At 39.6% G+C, this 18,481-nt stretch overlaps 1 protein-coding gene across 1 annotated transcript in view; it reads right to left on the bottom strand.

Moving 5' to 3' along the window:
- Nucleotides 1-13,224, bottom strand: part of LOC128144068 (sodium channel protein type 2 subunit alpha-like) — a 29,364-nt gene extending 16,140 nt beyond the window's left edge. Inside the window, exon 1 of the mRNA XM_052792371.1 lies at nucleotides 13,163-13,224. The gene's annotated coding sequence lies outside the window, so the exon portion shown is untranslated. The remainder of the gene's footprint in view (nucleotides 1-13,162) is intronic.
- Nucleotides 13,225-18,481: the final 5,257 nt, after the last annotated feature.

The following is an 18,481-nucleotide window of genomic DNA, read 5'->3' as shown; positions in this document are numbered from 1 at the left end:
GTGCAAACACTCTGAAAATGGAAAATTGCATCAGCATACATCATCGCAGAAACGTATGGCAGGATGTTCTTGAAAAGGTTCACCTGTCAGGTTCAAAAAGGGTTTAGCACCACCAGTGTATTATTGAATTTTTATATGTATCAGAAAAAAACTGTTTACTCATGACATCCATTAAAAAGCCACAGAAGCAGAATAAGCCTGTAAAATTGAGATGAGAGTTCAATACCAATTATTCTTTTCAGTTCAACAGCCTAAAATGCAGTGCTGTGTTGCTACAAGAGATTTTGAGGCTGTCAACCACATTGGCAAAGTTCACTATCTGCTTCCCAACGAACATGAGAGCATGAGAAGGAGAGAGAAAATACGCTAGAATACCTGCCACCACGATGGGAAGTCACAGGAGATAAACACCAAAGCAGACATGTAAGAGAAACTTAATTCTCATGACAAAGCCTTGCTAACCACTTCCAGCTAAAACTTCTGTCCACAATAATGAGACATTGGAATAACTATTTGTATATATTGTAACATTATTTTTTTAGTTTGAATTGAAATCAGTATTTTGAATCAAAACCTATTGAACACAGCCTTTGACTTTACTAAAATTTTATATCAAGCTGGAACTGTTGATTAAACTCGGATTTAGATTATTTCCTCCTCTTTCTACAGTATTTTACTATTATTGATGATATACATATTAAAAAAAACAAATCGCAGTTACATTCAACTCCAGCCTTACTGCCAAAAAGCAATATGATCTACAAACAAAAATATAGTAAATATAAGGGAATGAATCCTGTCATCTGCATATTCTGTCCTGACCAATTCAATTAATACAGCACAGTAATATTAAAGATTCACTTACATTTGCCTATATTTCTGTGAGTTCACAAAACCCACTACTTTTTGTCAATACAAACACTAATGTAAGATTGTGCCTTCCCTTTGACACTGTAGCTATGTAATATCCACATGAATGCCCATCAAGCAAAGGTGCCAGGAGGGAATAGACAAATCAACATGTGTTAGAGTTTCAAAGAAACTTTTCTGGCTGAAGCAGAAAATATATACAGGAAATATATACATGCTAGCTAAACAGCAATGTAGGAACATGCAGAACATGGTCACAGATTACAAACAGTGTAACAGTTAGAGTGGACGTAATGGAATGAGAGGAAGCACTGATGGCCTTCTCCTCATGCCAAGTTTATCACAAAAAAGAAAAACAGGCACTCCCATCATCATTGTTTTTAACCCAAATATTAACCAAACTATTCCCACTATTATGCCAGTGGCTGAAGTAAAGATACAGGAAGTATTTCCTTTGGTTTTCCTACACTTTCCAACAGTCAGACCTATTTCACTACAGAATTGCTTTCTATCACAAGTAAAAGACAAAGGGAAAAAAGATTTTTAAAGAAACTTGGAAATCAGGTTGCTTGAATTTGAAGTGTTAGAAAATGCCATAGTGAGACTAGGATGATAACCACAGGTTTCTTTCACAATCAAATAAGCCCTGCATTTGTTACACTCCATCTCTTTTGCTCAGTTTTGTTCAGGGATATAATTCTTTTTGAAAGAAAATTTTTCCCTATGACCACTGAGTCTTTTCTGTAAACAATGTTAATTCTCTTAGTCGTTATCAGTCATTTTGAGACACTCATGTGATCATAAGCCAGAACAATTGAACTTAAAGGCAGCTTTGGCAGTAGTTTTCTCTGGGGCTTGAATCCAAAAGTCTTTCTATTTTCTTAAGTATTTGTCCTCCCTCATCCCTTTTTCTTCTTGGCTTTCTGTTTTACTTGGCTCTATATTGTGAGACAGGTCTGCATTAAAAATTATCTGACAGTACATCCAGTTGGCAAAAATACAACAAGAAAGCTTTCTCAACTTGCACAAAACCATACAAAACCCACACCACCGAAGACTCTAAAGGACATCTGGAAACACACCTCTCATGTTTTCATTTACTTTTCTTATGTACTCACTTTTGAAAAATTACTCGTGTTCTAGATTGTGTAAACAATGATTATGGGCAACAAAAAATTAACTGGATTAGATTAAGTTATTTTAAAACAAAACCCCAAAGTTAATGCTACCCTTGTACCTGCAGGGGAAATGTTGAACAAATAAACAGATATGACAGTATGCTCTAAAAGAAAACAAAATCTGCTGAATGAAAAAGGAAATGCAAATCTGAAATAGTAATTTAATTTTGTAATTATTTTCTTTCCACTCGAAATGTTTTGTCCTGCACATTTAAAGTTAGAGTTTCAAAATCAAGGTTGCACTGGCTGATATCGATTGCCAGCTGATACATGAATGACAGGCAGCAGTAAAACACTACACCACATTGGATTGTTGAAAAATATTGAAAAATTTATCATTATTAATGAAGCATTACTATTGATAATATTAAAATCAAACCAGTGAAATACATTCTGCAACCAATTTACCTGATCCAAAGTCCCACCTAAAGGATGTCACTGCTATGTGCAATGAGAAACAACTTTCAGCAATTAAGTATAAAAGATTCTTGAAGATCGGCAAGAAAAGGATCATCTTCTATGAGCTATTTCATGATAATCTGTAGACAAAGATAAATGTAGTGTTCTGGTGCAATCCACTCTTCTGGTCATTGACAACATATAAAGAATTCAAAAGAAAATTATTTTTTTCACCTCATACTAGTATCATAGATATCCCTATTTTCCCAAACATGCTCAAAAATTCAATGATTAAGACTAAGGAGACAAAGTTGATAGTTTTATTGACCTAGCTTTTGATAAATTCTGAAATATTCAAAATGTTTGCAATCATTGTATCAGCTGCCTGACTACATAAAAAAAAAATCTGCCAAGTTCACACTGTATTATCAGGGTGTGCCACTTGGTAGAAGGAAAAAAAAAGCCACAGAAACGTGTGTGCCAATAATACCTATGCAGAAGTCACAGAACCATCTACTGGCTTGGAATCACCAATTTCCCCTGCCTTGAACCTAGCAATTCACAACCCTTCTGAACAAGCCCACGTGGGCACCTGGTGTGGTTCAACAAGTCAGGCTGGACAGGGCTTTGAGCACCCTGATCCAGTGAAAGGTGTCCCTGTCTATGATGACAGGCCTGTCTACTTGTCCCTGCCTGAAAGATGTCCCTGTCTCCAATATAGACAGGTAAATACCCTTTTGATCATTACGGGCCCCACCTCACACACATGAAAGCACTTCATAGAGTCACACTTTTATTAATACAGCATGATCAGCACACGAAATATCCAAATTGATTTCCCTGATAGTTATCAGTGTTTGTCCATCATCAAATCTAGAGCCATTAGTAATACTTCCAGAAACAACACCTGTTAATCGTTTACTTTGGAGCACAAAGCACCAGATGAATATGGGCAACCTACAGGCAGATCTTTGAAAATATGCCTACAGCAACAGTAACTAAAAGTAGTCATAAGCATATAGGGGACAGACATTTCCCCAATTCTTCCAGCTCAGATTTGCAACTGAAAAAGAAGGCTATATCACAACGTGCCTTTAAAAAACTGATGATTTAGAGGAACATGAAACAATATTCCACATAAAGGATCACTGGTAAGATAACAGGTAGCTCATTCCATAATACTGGATCAAATTCATTCTTCATATAATTTTGTCATTTTAAGGGAGGCTCTGGAATCACCCTAAGGCAAATATGCAATTGAATGAAAGGATCTTGCTATAAAATCTGGAGTAAAGGTGGAGTAAAATAAGCAATTTGAGGGCTTTTTTTGCAACATTTGAAGGAATGAGAAGGGCTTGAGAGGCCGTATCTCCTCCCCAACCCCTACATCAAAGCTGAGAGAGCAGAGGGCAAACTGCATATAAACAAAAGCTCTTGGGAGGATTGCAACATGAAATTTAAAGGAAAATATTAGAAATCATCATAATATGCTTTCTTCATGTGAAAATATTCTTAAAATTAAATACTTGTATTTTAAACAGCTTTTACAAACTCATTGTGAAGATTTCAAACATACATTTCAGAAGGTTCAGCAACATAGCATTTGCCATCATGCATCTTGACATCAAAGTATTGTATTATTGGCTAAAGCTTCCTGTATTGACTACCACTGCTTAACTCATATGCACGTTTGTAACTTTTGTGCGCAGAAGAAAATAAATGGTGTTGAATTCAGAATGTGAAGTGCCAAAACTCAACCTCACATTTCTCTGCTGCCCCAGTGGATTGAAGACATCTTTTTAGGTGGCCATGTAAAAAAAAAAAAAAAAAAAAAAGGAGAGAGAGAGAGAAAGAAAAAAAAAAACAAACCAAACCCACCCAATGAAAAAATAAAAAAGTGTTATTTGGTATACAGACTACTCTATTGTTCCTTGATGTAGGCACACAACTTTTCTTAATAGTAGTACATAGTTCCCTAGAAACAAGGGAGTCTTTGCCTCAAAATGCTACCTTGCTGCAGAAAGCATTGATTGTATCGCATAACCGCAATATAATTAAAACAGAATTGCATGACATTCACAAAAAACATTTATTAAAAAAGTACTATATAAAGTGCAGCAGTTGGTTTAAAAAAGTAATTTCCTGTTTTTACTTAATTTACCACCATTTTCTTTTTCAGGCAAAAAGAAAGCAGCTGTTTCAGACCAGACCACCAGAGCCATTGTACTTTATCAGCACTGTGGAATGACACTCAGCTTCAAAATCTTCCGTGTTCCTTCCTTCCCAGTCATACAGTAGGAATAAATAATTTAATCAAGTATTCAACAGGACAGAGGAATAGCCTATTAGTCTGTGCCTGCATTCCTTCCCCCGCACTTCCTTGCATCTCTTAGAATTCCAAACCAGGTGGAAGTATACGTCTTTTTATCTGTGCATTTTATAGCTTAGCCAAAAAAACAGCTCTATCAGCTTAAGAAAAAAAGAAACTTTTGAGTATCTTCAAATTCACACACAGCTTTCTAAAACTAAAAGTGAGTAAAGAACCAGTATAAACGAAATGTTACAATTTTTTGAAAAGAACTAGAAAATTCACACTGCATAAGAAACTAGAAGAATGGCACTAAAACAATACCACTTTTAGACAGTGTTACCAGAGACTTCTTCAATCCCCAAAATTAAACACCCATCTCCTCCTAAAAGATTCCTATGAGCACACATCCCTGTAATGCAAAACCATGAAAAAGGCAGTGGGTTTTGTGGCTAGCTCATTTGCTGGTAAACACATTTACATTTCTTAAATTACTTACAAAGTACCAAGCTACTGTGATTTGACACATTAGTCCAAAGACAGGAGGAACATTGTTCTCAACCTGACTGACCAGGGGCAGATTCTAAACAGCAAAACTTAAAGATCATCATTTATTATTTCCATTTGAGCTCGACTAGAATCCTCATAAACAACAAATACAAATGGAGTAACAACTAGTGTCCTTGTCAGACACCCTTGTCCTGCTTCTAGAGTTTTAACATAAATGTTTTAACAATGTAAAAGCTTGAGAAAAAGGTATCAGTACTGTTCTAAAACATACAATACACCTTCGTTTGGCCCTAGAAATGATGGCACTTGCTTAAAAGAATGGGAGTTGCTGTTCTGAGGCTTATAAATGCTTGATGCTATTTGCCTTCTGGTTTATCTGCCTCTGTGATTCAGTTGCCACAGTCAACCATTTCTCTAAAAACCAAAAATAAACAGTCATCACTCCCCCAAGAACTAGAAATTTACTTATTTACTTTTTTCTTACAGTGAAAGCTAATGGTACAGTATGAAGGCTGTAAAAAAAACCCACAAAGCCACAAAAAAACCCACAAAACCCCCACACCCCCAAAACACAAACCCTAAAAAACACTTTACAGTATAAGAACTTGAGATTCATTTCTAGAATAGTGTGACTTTGGTTCAGTGCAGAACACCCTACTTCTATATCTATGTCCCTCAGCAAAATTGAGAGATAATTTTTCAGCATATCCATGCAGTACTATTTAATTTTAAAGTAATTCCTATGGTTTGTTGTTTTAGAGTTGTCAAATCATTTTTTTTAGATTAACAGAAACACTCTCTCACCCTCTGCATGCCTTTAAATTATTAGGTAATTGTTTGAATCTTGTGGGCTACTGGTCCATTTGGCCCTGTGTCCAACTCAAAGAAATCCACAAAAAGTAAGTAAAGCATTATGCAGCAGAAAGTGCATACAACAATCTAGAAAAGCAGTATTTCTGAAAGGCTCTGGAAAATTTTTTGAATCCACAAAACAAAAAGGTGGAAAAGCACAAGGTTACGGTAATTTCTGTACTCTCTTTTCACAATAGATAAACCTTCTCGAAAAGCGAGTGTCTGAAGACTTTGTCGAGAATTAATTTAACTTTCTACAGCAGAAAAAGAGAGACACTCTTAGTTTTGTAGTGCCTCACCAAAGTCCGTTTCAAGCTTCTGGACTTCTCTAAATTATCATCTCAGATGTACTGGTGCACATGTTTCATGATAACAGTATGTGTCTTATCCCTAAGTAGAAAACCACTGTGATTATTTAGAAATAAAATAAATGCAGATACTTTTGCTCATAAGTGTAGATCATCACAAACCCAATCTCTGTTTACTTAGTGCAGCAAAGCCTATGGAAGTCATGATTTTATTCCTTTTCATCATCCACGAAGTAGTACATCATGACTACATGGAAGGAAAAAACTCTGCTTGAATTCAGTAAAAGGACAAAGACGCAGCAGGATGAAAATAAAATACGCCTCTAGGGTTCAAGAGACGGAAGAGGGGTGAAGGAAAGAAAGACAAAATAAGTGATCATGGCTATTTGGTGCTCCAGACAAATGGACTCTTCTTTCATTCAATTTATTAAATCTAATTAACAAAATAAACTTTTTTAAGCCACAGAAACTGCTACAAAGTATCATTAAATATCATCTCTGAAAATCATTAAGTATTAACCACAAGTATCTACACCCTGAAAGCTTTAAATCACGTCCTCTCTGTAATAGTCTTTGTCTTACAAAAAAGAACTGAAAATTGATACATCACTTGAAGGACATACAACAGATTTAAAGAGCTTTAAGATTAAGCTTTAAGATTATAAAGGTAAATAAACATAACAATTCTCATTGGTTTTAGTTATCTATATATTCTTTAAAAGTCCTCCAAGGTGTCACTCTAGTTCTGAAATATCTTCTTCCTCCTAAAACTGAAGGTCATGTTATTAATGAAGTGAGTAACTTAAGAGTAAGTTGAGATCTCTTTTTGTAAAAAGAGCTGTATACTCTTTTTAACATGGGAAAATATAGTAAATCCTTCTTAAAAATACATAAGTTAGCCTGCAAACAGAAAAATAAGCTTCCAAGAATTAGGATCTATTATTGAATCCAAATGTAAGTTAATTAACATATTTTTCTCTAATAAACATGGTATAAAATATAGAGCTCAAAATTATCTAACACAGTGGTCCACTATGTCATGTAATTATGTCCTTTGAAATCTCATGCACAGGCTACAGAAGAAATACAGGCTGTGTTGATCAAGAATTTTGAATCTGACAGTGACAGGACTGACAGCACGCAGAGGTCAAGCAAGCTACTACCTTATATCCTCTAAGACAGACTGTGAGTTCAACAGAAGTTCAACACAACCCATCACCACCACTGCTTTACACAAAAGCTGGAGTCCAAGTCCCAAGACAGACGTACTGTAACAGAAAAAGAATTGTATTTTTACTGGGATAGGAGAGAAGAAAAAATATAGACTACACTATGAAAATTGGTGTCTCCTACCCAATAAGTGGCTCTGTTCCTGGATGAGATCCCTCTGACTGTGCTGAACCTGAAGTCTCTATTTTAGATAAAGATCTTTCAGGTTTTGATGGATTGGTAAGAAAGGCAGTCACCTTCATGGCATCCTTAACATGAGATGACTCCAAATATGAAGTTTCTTCATCCCCACTGCTCTTTCTATAGACATGTTACCTAAGCAGTGCCTCCACATATTATTTTCCTCAATAAGTGTCACTTCACTGTGACTGTTTTTAGAGCCCCACTCTCTCCTTCCTCTTGCCTCGGTTGGTCTGTATGTATTCAAAGACAACCAATACTAGAAGTACTCTACCCAGTAATTTCAGCTCCTGAATAATGACCCCACCCTTCCCCTACCAACTATGTAGTTAGGAAAAAAAAAAAAAAAAAAAATTAAAACACCCTGTGGACCAGATAAATAAATCCAGTAAAACTTCCAACAAATCAGAAGTTTTATCAACAAAACACTGCAAAGCCTTTATAAACACATTGTAGTTACACAGTATATTGTAACTGCTTTCCTCTGCCTCTGACTGTACCGATTAACCTGGCTATACGTATTAAAAACTCTGAAGGTACTGCCTATCTTCATATCATTACATTTATTTCAATTCCTTTGAGGTTTTCTGCATGAATATAAACCTCGCTGTAAAAGAAGCGTTCCCAGATAGAATCAGGATGGAGATACGAGAGCTGAGCAAGCACAAAACCACACCACTTGCTGGCCAACCACAATCCCAATGCTGAAGAAATGTGCAGCTCCCAGGCAGCAGGTACGAGAGAAGCCACTGATGGATTTAGGGCAAAGAAGGAGAAGTCCCTACTAGGAGTCAGACCTCCAAAACAAACATTTCCTCACTGACCGGCCAGCTGCTCAGAAGGCACATTTCTCACTTTATAAATTATTTGCATGCTAGTTGATCAAGCCAGATGGCCAAGAAGTATACACATATTAATTAAGCATTTGGGTACTAGAAACAAAAAGCTCCTTCCCGGCTGCTATCTGATCAAATATCAAACATTTCCTCTACACGTGCAGCTAAACTGCCAGCATGATTGCTGCACAACTGTGTCTAAGCTGGGAGGGCAAACATCACAGTGCGTGGAGGCAGCAACATGAGAGTAAGTCAGAAGGGAAGGGTAGAGACACGAGGTGGCTATGGTAAGAAAGATGAGGTGTGAAACAGTCGAGAATTACTAACAGAAGGAAGAGAAATGCAGCAAATGCAGTAGGAAGGGGAGGATGCAGCCTTTATACAATCTGTAATAGCCTATCCACTGATCTAGAAGTTATTTATACACAGTAAAAATATTTGGGCAGAACACTTCTCAGGGATGTTGTAAATATTCCAAGACATACCTTATACATTCAGGAAACCTGGAGATATATTAATGAACACAGTAGGATTTCAAATTGCATACTTAAGGTGCAAAAGAACCCTCGTCAATGACATTGTAGCAAGGTAAATCGGTATCTATAAAAGTATTGTAAAGTTATATGCACCTTAAAATAAGATCAAAGTGGGTTTCAAGATTGTGTTTGCTGTTTGGTTAATTTTCCTCCATAATATCTTCTCGCTGTATCACCTACTCACTTTCATACCAGGATAATCTGTACAGTAAATCATACTTGTCCAGATACAAAGCCAAACAGTGAGTCAAATGCAAAGGGCTTGCCTAGCTTTTTCCAGAAACTCAGGCAGCAAGACTTGGCGGTCTCTCAGGAGTACCCACAAGACAGACCAAAACTAGAGACAACCTGCCTGCTGCTGCTGCTTTGGTTGCAGCATAAATGGCATCAGATTTCTATACCCTGGCAAGTACACTAGGCACAGTACCAGTCCCTATGGCACCCCAGCGCTGCCAGCCCGCGGATACAAGGAACAGCCGCTAGAGAGTATGTGCTCCAGCCCATCTGCAGAAGCAGGTAACGCTGCAAGGGCACAAAGGGACTCCTTACGTCTCTTGGCTACTCAGGCCACTCTGTCTAAGATATGGCAATTTTAAACAAGCATTTTATGTCCAAAAGTTCAGGATAACATTGGATAATGATTCTGCAAATGCATCATCTGAGAAAGATACCATTTCAGGCTAGAAGAAAAATGAACTAGAGCTATACATCAATAATCTCGTCAACAGAATAATAACCCAAGAAGATCAACTAAACGTGTAGATACAGGAGGGACTCCCATTTACTATCTGTCACAAAAGTGCATATTCTCAAGGAGGCTTACTGGAGCATTGTTATTGTTTTCCCTTAACCTGTTGAACTCCAGGCAAGAAAATTGCATGGTGTGACTTTCAAAGAAAGAGTCCAATCTTGACAGAGAACTTGACAGAACTTCTATGGAAATAACTGTATTAAACTTAGCTGGTCACATATGAAATTATATTCAAATTTCCATTGTGGGTTTGTTTGGGGTTTTTTTTTTCCCAGAATGCAACAACTGCATGCAAGATGGTTTAATTTTTCTTTTAAGCTTCTGCTTTGCTACTGAATTTCTACAGTGCATTTCCTCCAAGATTTTAAGAAAACTATTTATACTGAACTTATTACATTGCATGGAAAAATGCAACCTGTACTTAGAAATGTGAGAAAGGGTTTATCTCCTATCTGGAAATCAACTAGTTAACAGTGACAAAAACCTTAACAAGAGGAACAAGACAATTAATGGGAAATCTTCCCTGGTAACAGACCAATGTACTTCGGACACAAGTGCTTCAACCAGCACAACCACTCAACGTTGAGAAGATTCAATTCTCTCTAAGGAGCGTGACATCTGTGATTATTATTGATAAATACATCCTTGTCCTGGGTTGAGTTTACAATTTATTTAACAGGAGGAAAAAAGCTTTTCAAAGATTAAATTATACCAGTTTTCTCTCCATGTGTTCTGGATTTGTATGCACATATGCAGTCCCAAAGGACATGCTGCAGAAGGCATCCAACTTAACGTCCCTATAAAAAAATTAAATGAGGACATATGTGCTTAAAGGATTGGATCCAGGAATAGTTTATTTCCTTGGACTGGAATAAGGTGGAATGTCTTCTACATGCTATGACTGCTTATTAGTACTAAGTATGTATTAATAATAAATTAGATTTGTTTATATGAAGAAAACCAAAGTATTTATCTTTTCAGCATTACCTCAAAGCTTCATCTTTGCCTCAAACAAAAGAAATGAGTTTTAAAATAAAAAATTGAAGGCAAAAACTGTCCATATCAGTATTGTACTGCTGATAATTAAACCTTAGATTAGCAAAATCTATTTAAAAGCCCGGGAATTTGTTCACGTCTCATACTATTTATCTGCACTTTGCATTTCTTTTAATGTGTGTAATTTTAAAATCAACAATCTGTTTCACTCATTTTGATTTCTCTCTGTTGAACTTCAGCTGCAAACACTGAATAATGTTTTAAATATGAAAGGGGCAACGTTTGCTTTTGTGTCTCTTAGGAATAATATAAAAGTATCCATTGATGCCTAAGATTTACACAAAACTTGCACTTTCACCAAATCTCTGTTGATATAAACTTCAGCAAAATACACCTTTAGAAGACCATTTAAAAAACACAGCATTTTTAAAAATATGTAAGAAAGAAAAAAAAACCGAGAGCCTAGATGAAACTATCCTCTTGAATCCCTAACACAGACAGGTGACAGGGATGGAATGTGGGTGAAGAGGACATCAAACCCCTTGGACTGGCTGATGGCCAACCTGGCCTTTGGCAAATCTCAGAGCACCCTGTGCACACCTCTGACCGCCTCGGACCTGTGTGCGATGCACACGACACAGCTCTGCCTTCCCACCCTGACACACCCTTTTCCATCAGGACCGGCCAAAGAGCCGCTGTGTTTCTCACAGAGCGATCAGAGCCAACATATAGGATGGATTCTTCCTATTTGCCTGCAACAGCTGCATTTGGCAAACAACGACGACGATGCAGCAACTGATCAGTTTCTAATAAAAAGTAGATTTTCAGTCCACTTGGAAGCTAGAAGATGTTTCTCACACACACACACACACAATTAACACGAAAATGGCAGTCAGAGCTGCCTTTCATTCCATATGAAAATTCACACCTTATAGTGCTGTAGTGCTATGCATCAAATGGTAAACATGTCATTACAGTAATTCATCTTACAAAATACTGAGGTTTGGGGGGCTTTTTGTTGCTAACTCCCACACATATATTTGCTAACAACCAAGTTCAACTGGGAAAAAAAAAATTTTTCAGATTTTCCTTTCCACTACTTAATTTTGCTTTTTGCATCCCACTCAAACTAGAAGTCTTTTTAATATATTCCAGAAACAATGAGATATTTGGTAACAAAGAAACATTATGCAGATTGGAGTCCTCAAGTTAAACGGCAAAATCTGAATTTACATAATAGGGGAAAAGTGCACTGAAATTCATTTTCTTGATGGAAAACTTCCCACTACATGACTTTTCATAAATCAACCATGTACTTTTGTATAAGGGTTGCTCCCATCATTCATTTTCCTACCAAGATTTTTTTGAGCCTGAAGCTATACCACTTGCGGAAAGCACGATGAGCGCTTTTCTAAATTACTACTCTTTGTATAAAACTCACGAGAAACCAATTTGGATAAACAAAATAACTTTGTTCTACCCAGAGTACAAGATCTGATGCAAGTTTAGAGTTGAGGTAACAAGGCACATAAGAACGATAAATATGTCGGGTTTTTACTTTCTACACAAGTACGCAGCAGATAAGGCTGCCGGAGATGAGAACATGTTGTTCTCTCCAGCTTTCCCTGTTGCTCTCTCCCCTCTGTGTGCTTCTTCCATCTTCCTACAGATGTGGTCACCACTGCTTAGCAACGAAGGGGACGTGATGGCACAGAGGGAAAACCTCCATCTAGGGCTCACCCGGCTCCACCTCCACGGCTGCGAACTATCTTTCACGGCAAATTAAGAAGAATACGTTTTCTTTGTTGCCTCAGAGATACAAAGTGGGACCTCAGACGTAGCTTGGTGTGAGCTGAATTTTCTTTCCTTGGGGGGTGTACGGGGGAGAATTTAGCAAGCTGTAGACTAGGAGAACCTGAGACCTGCCAGTAAAACAGCTCCCCAAATTCTACTGCCGCTTAAAAAAAAAAAAAAAAAGAAAGAAAAAGGGGGGGGGAGAAAAAGCCAGATGCCACAGTGATGGGGAAGAGAAAAAGCAACAGAAAGACGAGGGAATCAACCGAATACACTGCCTACTTTTACTCAGTGCCCCAGCCCTCCTCCGGGGCGAGGCCAGGCGAGGAGGGGGCAGAGGGACTCGCGAGCGGCAGCTAAGAGCAAAGCCGGGGCAAAACCTCGCAAGCGAGACGGAGAAAAGAAAATACTCACTTCTCCCATGCCACAGGTAGGTGTTGTCTCCACGCTGCAGAGCGGCCGCCGCCTCCTCCGCCCGGCCGCCGGGGCCGTCTCCCCCGCGCCCCGCCCCGCGCTTACCGCCGCCGCCGCCTCCCCGGAGCCCCGCCCGGCCCCGCCCGGCGCCGCAGCGCCCCCTCGCGGAAGGCCGCGGGCCGGGCGGGGCCGGAGGGCGCGGCCGGCCCGTGCCGTGGCGCGGCGGCGGGGAGAGGGTGGGTGCCCGGGGGCGGGGGCCGCCCGGCCGGGAGCGCGGAGTGGAGGGAGCGCGCAGGGCTCCCCGCGGGAGGGGATGCCGCCGCCGGGAGGGGATGCCGCCGCCGGGAGGCGGCCACGTAGAAACTTCCCGGCCGGAGAGCGCCTTTCCTCCGGGCAGCCATCCCGCTGCCGCCCGCCCGCGACTGCCGGGGCTGCGGCGGCCGCTCCTGGGAGTCCCACGGGGAGCCGGAGCGGGGGGCCGCACCGCCGCGGGGGCGGGTGGAGACGGCGGCCCCGAGGGGCGCGGGCAGCGGGGACGCGGGGCGGGGGGTGCAGGCGGGGCGATGGGCGCGTCGCCGGCCCGCGGGTCTGTCCGCTCGCGGGGGGTGCGGGCCGCGGCCCCCCGCCAGCTCCCGCCCCTGCTTGGGCGGCGGCAGCGGGGGCTCTGGGGGCGGCGGACGCGCCTCTTCCCTCCCTTCGCCTGCGTGGGTCGTTTCCTGCCCACCTTCCCTTCGCCTGCGTGGGTCGTTCCCTGCCCCCGCCAAGCCGAAGTGGTTCTTCGCAGCCGTTCTGTTTGGCTGTTCTTCGTTTGCGCGGAACGCTAAATGGATTGCCGGGTGGAAGTCGCTCCTCGGTGTCCGTGGGCCGCGATCCAAGGCAGGGACGTGACACGTTTGCCCAACGAGCTTGTAAAAATATTTAGGTGTGCTTCTCCTACCGATGGCCAATTGTAATACCTTTTGAAGATCTCCTGGAAAGCAAGCAATGAAAAATAAGCTAGTCTCCAGTTCAGTGCAAGAAGTGTTTACGTGTTATTTTACTAAAGGAAGTGCCTCAGAGTTGTTGTGTCTTGCTTAGACAATAAAAATGCCCTCCGTGCTTTTGGGTGTGGACAACAGACAATAATTCAATACAGGCTTTGGGGGAACGTAGGCACCTGAAGAGCACTAAGCATTAGAGCTGTAGAGCCTCGTTTCTTACAATGTGTATCTGAAACCATTATGGATAGCTAGCCGCAAGCAAAACCACAGCTAAGCGTAAGTTAAAGTGCCTAGCCCCCAAGTTAAAATGCCAGCCCACCTAGGCTCCCCAGCACTTCCACCACCAGTTCTTCATATTCCCGAAGGCCACCTGCTGTGGCCTGCACCACCTCCCCGTTCTGATGTTCTTAGAACCTCAGTGGCTCTAGACGGCTGTATAAATTAGTCACATCTGTAGTTTTTTGTCTGTGGTCATAGCATAAGACCGTGAAAAGTCACTGGAAATACCGTGAATTCCCTGCTGCTGCAGAGCAGGGAAAGGCAACATAGGATAGTTTTGATGTCAGAGTATGAAAATTCACCATATACCTGTTACAACAAAACAATAAGTAATAGCATTTTTCTTCATCTTTAGAAATAAATCTTCGCCTTCTTTAGAACTATGAAAAATACATTAACAAAATTCACAGGCATAAATTTGAAAATGTTCTTATGTGATCTGTCTTCTGTACTCTCATTTGCTTGCCCAAAATCTTGTCACTTTTCCTGATGCAGCACAAGCATTCCACGGCAGGGAGGAAGAGGTGCTAAGAGGGTGTTTTCACTTCTATCATTTTAGCACAGGTAGCGGGTCACGTGTGTCTGTAGCAGACTTAGTCCCTTCCCCAAGTTGTATCAGATTCGGTACCAGCCCCCAGGTGCGTGGAGCCTGCATGAAACGGTACCCATATTGTCCTGTCTGACTGCCAGAAACCAGCTTCTTGATTATGTCTAGTTTTCTCTTAATTTTAAATGAGTTTAAAAAAATTAAAAATGGCACGTCTTCTCTGCAGTATAGTAAGTATTTGATAGCTTCAGTCTGGTTGCTCCAAACAACATATTTTCTAAGAAGCTGTAATTTAGCACAGGAGACAGTGTTACCTGACTTTGGCGACTACAAATTAAACCCTTTAGATTTCTGTATGTGTTTGAAACTGAATGTTAAACTGGAAGAGATCACATGCAGAGGGAGAATTATTTTTTTTCTCTTTCTCTCTCAAAATGCAATCCAAATAAAGGGGGTTTTTCCCCTTTTTACCCTGTTTTTTTAAGTTGTTTCCAATTTTTTTTCTTTTCCTTATCATTTTGACATTTTAGTACTGATGTACATTTTCCTTCCGAATGCCTTGTCTGTGTTGAAATCTGAAATATTTCAGTATCCAATGTTACTGGATGAAATGTCACGTTTGTCTTAGGGACAAGACAGGCCTGCGGTATTCCAGATAATGATGAATATGTAGTTGGCTAACAATGACAATGCTTTTAAAAATTACCGTGCATTATACAACCAATAGATTTCCTTATGACACAGACTGCTAATATTAAGTAAGTAATTTGTTACATTAAATTGAAATAAGTCATTCAAAAGCGTCCCCACACAGCTGTGGCATTTTTCATCTGTTTATGTAACAACATCTACTGCAGTGGGATCTGGATTCATTACTAGGCTGCAATTACTCAGTGCTGGAGTCGCACAGACAATGAGTACAGACTACAGCTAATTTACTTATTTGGTCCCTGTTTTCATGCAAAGTCTTAGTCACGCCCCATAATAATAATAATAAAGGCATTATTACTTTCTAATACAAGTAATAGGATCATAACTGTAATTGCTAATTAATAAGTGAAAAGTGATGGGGTTTATCAGATGGTACAACCTGTTTCCGAGGGAGAAGAGCGAGTGAATTGCAATAGTTAATACCGTAGCACCACTCAGTGTTCAAACTGGATATAGCTTCCTAATCAGTACATTTAACAGCTACGTTGCCACCTGAAGAAACACAGTGATTGTACTATTTATAATCTCAATAATCCTATACATATGGCAACGTGCAGCTTGCTTATTGTATACCATGAGAGCAGTAAAGCATGGATACAAACGTGTGCTGAATATAAACATACTGGAAGAAAAATGTCTAGTACCTATCTTGATATAAATGAGCCAAATGGAAGTATTAATGGAATGGAAATCACTACAGTTTGTTACCAGCATCTTTTCTCCAAAAGCTAAGAAAGAAATTTTGACCCGTTTAGTCCTTTAGTTCCTTATCTACTTTCCTACTTACAATAGATCATCCTGGAGAACAGAAGAGACTTACCCTCTGCCCACGCTTCCTGCCAAATAACAATATACCATATAATGCATTACTGTGCTACCTTTTCATTCATGAACATGATTAGCAAGGAGATGGTCGATAATTGGCTTCAGAAAGTCTAGCCTCTTGCATCATATTTCCAGCTTGGCATTGGGCCGTGTTAAAGTCACGATGCTTGTATTAATGGGATGGTTTCCTCATGAGGACTGGATATATGTGAAATTAAAATGATCCTATTTTCTTCTCCAGCAATCCTTGTTTCTGTCAGTCATGAAATAGTGCTATCCCAGGAGCTGTTTCACTGGTGTCTCTACAATAAGCCAAGATCAGCAACTTCCTCAATGCCTGTAAACAGTCAGAAACCATTTTTCACTGGATTTTTTTTTAACATGTCCTTATATTAATCCTCCCTTCCTCTTGGTCAATAGTTGTCATTTTTCTTTAAAAATTGTACTATCAGACTTCACAACTTACACTGTCCAGTTAGGTGTCTCTTTCTGGCATTATATCGTCTACCTTCTCCTGGCTTTTCTTTACTGTAGCTTCTCCTGTATTTTAAGATAAGCCATTCAGATGGCACCCCACAGGAGAATTGTCATGTGTGTGAACTCATTCTGCCATGACAGTATTCTAAGAATTCAACATCAACTTCAATGCAAGATGGTTTTTGATGGTATAAGTCAATATTAGCATAGAAAATATACATGCCAAAATATGCAGTATGTAAATAAACAGTAAAGCCAAAAGTGTCATGAGACACTGCTGCAGCAGCCCCATGAACTACAGGTCTAGCTTCAGCTGATTCTAAAGTGCTGTTGCATCAAATTGCTTGCTAATTGTAGAAGCTAATGCGTTGCTGGCTGTGTGATTCCTCTGCTCTTCCACAGTGTATCTTCCACAGTGCCATTGGCTTGTGCCACAGAACTAGTGGACTATTATCACTGAGGTATTAAGATCTTTCAAAATCTGCTAATGAACTAGAATATGGCTATGAAATTATCTAACTTAAAAAAATACTGGAAAAGTGAACAGCAGTCAAAATTTGCAGTTAAAACTTTTCCCACAGTACATCCATTTCAGTTTAAGTGAAAATAATTTCTTGCTATGCAAAGCAACCTAGAAGCAGTATCTGAAAGGTCTCACTGAGCTGCAGAGGCTATACAGAAAACACTGCTTCAAGACAGTGAGTTGAATTAAGGGAATTAATGTACTGCTTTTACTCTTTCACCCTCTTTCAACAGTCCACCAACAGTGGTCTCCTACCTCTTGCTGAAGACTTGCATATTGGTTTTTTTCTCTTATTTTAGTGGAATTGTAATCCACAAATACAACTCATTTACAAAAGGTTGCATTCAACTTCTTGTTGACTATAAGAAGTTTTAAAGAAAATGAGTATTTCTAAAACACCTTTTGTATTGCTTTTTTTGTCTCGATATGAGTGACTGAGCCAACACTGTAGAGAGATCAAACCAAGGATTTAGTGCAGAATCTCACTGGATTGCTCGACTCTTGCAACATCTGATTATCAGTTTTACACTGCAAACACATTCTTTTCTCACTTCATTATAAATACCAAAACAGGTGAAGTGGATGGAAAAATGTATTTTGTAGAAGTGTCATAACTTGCACTCAGCCAGCTATTTGAAGACTGGATCCCATTCTGTCTGTTTGGAGTAGAGCCATTATCATGAGTAATCTTAAATACCTGTAGACCAGTCAGTCCTTTTAGACAAGCTGAGCTGTCAGTTCTTTAGCCACTTACCAGTACACATATTTTCCAGATTTCAAATTATTTGTTCTATTATTTTCTTACCCCTTCCAGTTTGTTAACTCTTTCAGCTATGGGGGCAGTAGAACCATTTTCTACAAATGGTCTCACTAAAACTGCATTTGTTGCAGTAACTCCAACTGCAGCTTTCTGTTTCCCTTCTTATAAAGCAAAAGGTAAAATGTGCTATACAGTGGTAAGTAACAAAAAATACAAC

This window comes from Harpia harpyja, chromosome 7, assembly GCF_026419915.1.
Source record: "Harpia harpyja isolate bHarHar1 chromosome 7, bHarHar1 primary haplotype, whole genome shotgun sequence".
Classification (NCBI taxonomy): Eukaryota; Metazoa; Chordata; class Aves; order Accipitriformes; family Accipitridae; genus Harpia; species Harpia harpyja.
The sequence above is the reverse complement of the archived record's forward strand: the minus strand, read 5'-3'. Positions and strand labels throughout refer to the sequence as shown.